The sequence below is a fragment of the Ailuropoda melanoleuca genome, chromosome 6 (genome assembly GCF_002007445.2).
Source record: "Ailuropoda melanoleuca isolate Jingjing chromosome 6, ASM200744v2, whole genome shotgun sequence".
Classification (NCBI taxonomy): domain Eukaryota; kingdom Metazoa; phylum Chordata; class Mammalia; order Carnivora; family Ursidae; genus Ailuropoda; species Ailuropoda melanoleuca.
Window position 1 is genome coordinate 87,737,820 of NC_048223.1, and position 1,355 is coordinate 87,739,174.

Consider the following 1,355-nt stretch of genomic DNA (forward strand, 5'->3'; position numbering starts at 1 on the left):
TCACCGAGGCAGAGGAACGCGTTAGCGAATTGGAGGATGGGTTAGTAGAAGAAAAAACGAAAATAGAAGCTGGTCTTAAAAAAATCCACGCCCACGAATGTAGATTACGGGAGATTACTGACTCTATGAAACGATCCAATGTCAGAATCATCGGCATCCCTGAAGGGGTGGAGAAAAACAGAGGTCTAGAAGAGATATTTGAACAAATTGTAGCTGAAAACTTCCCTAATCTAGCAAGGGAAACAAGCATTCGTGTCCAAGAGGCAGAGAGGACCCCATCCAAGCTCAACCAGGACAAACCTACGCCACGGCATGTCATAGTGCAATTCGCAAATATTAGATCCAAGGATACAGTATTGAAAGCGGCCAGGGCAAAGAAATTTCTCACGTACCAAGGCAAAGGTATCAGGATTACGTCAGACCTGTCTACAGAGACCTGGAATGAGAGAAAGGCTTGGGGGGGCATTTTTAAAGCTCTTTCAGAGAAAAACATGCAGCCAAGGATCCTTTATCCAGCAAAGCTGTCATTCAGAATTGATGGAGAAATAAAGACGTTCCAAAATCGCCAATCATTAACCAATTTCGTAACCACGAAACCAGCCCTACAGGAGATATTAAGGGGGGCTCTATAAAGGTAAAAAGGCCCCAAGAGTGATACAGAGCAGCAAGTCACAACCGATACAAAGACTTTAAAGAGAAATGGCATCATTAAAATCATATCTGTCAATAATCTCTATCAATCTAAATGGCTTAAACTCTCCCATAAAACGCCACAGGGTTGCAGATTGGATAAAAAGACATGACCCATCCATTTGCTGTCTACAAGAGACTCATTTTGAACCCAAAGATGCATTCAGACTTAGAGTAAGGGGATGGAGTACCATCTTCCACGCAAATGGACCTCAAAAGAAAGCTGGAGTAGCAATTCTCATATCAGATAGACTGGATTTTAAACTAGAGGCCATAGAGAGAGATACAGAAGGGCACTATATTATTCTTAAAGGAAGTATTCAACAAGTGGATATGACAATTATTAATATATATGCCCCCAACAGGGGAGCAGCAAGATACACAAGCCAACTCTTAACCAAAATAAAGAGACATATAGATAAGAACACAGTAATAGTAGGGGACCTCAACACCCCACTATCAGAAATAGACAGAACACCCTGGCAAAAACTAAGCAAAGAATCAAAGGCTTTGAATGCCATACTCGACGAGTTGGACCTCATAGATATATATAGAACACTACACCCCAGAACCAAAGAATACTCATTCTATTCAAATGCCCATGGAACATTCTCAAGAATAGATCATGCTCTGGGACACAAAACAGGTCTCAGCCAATACCAAAA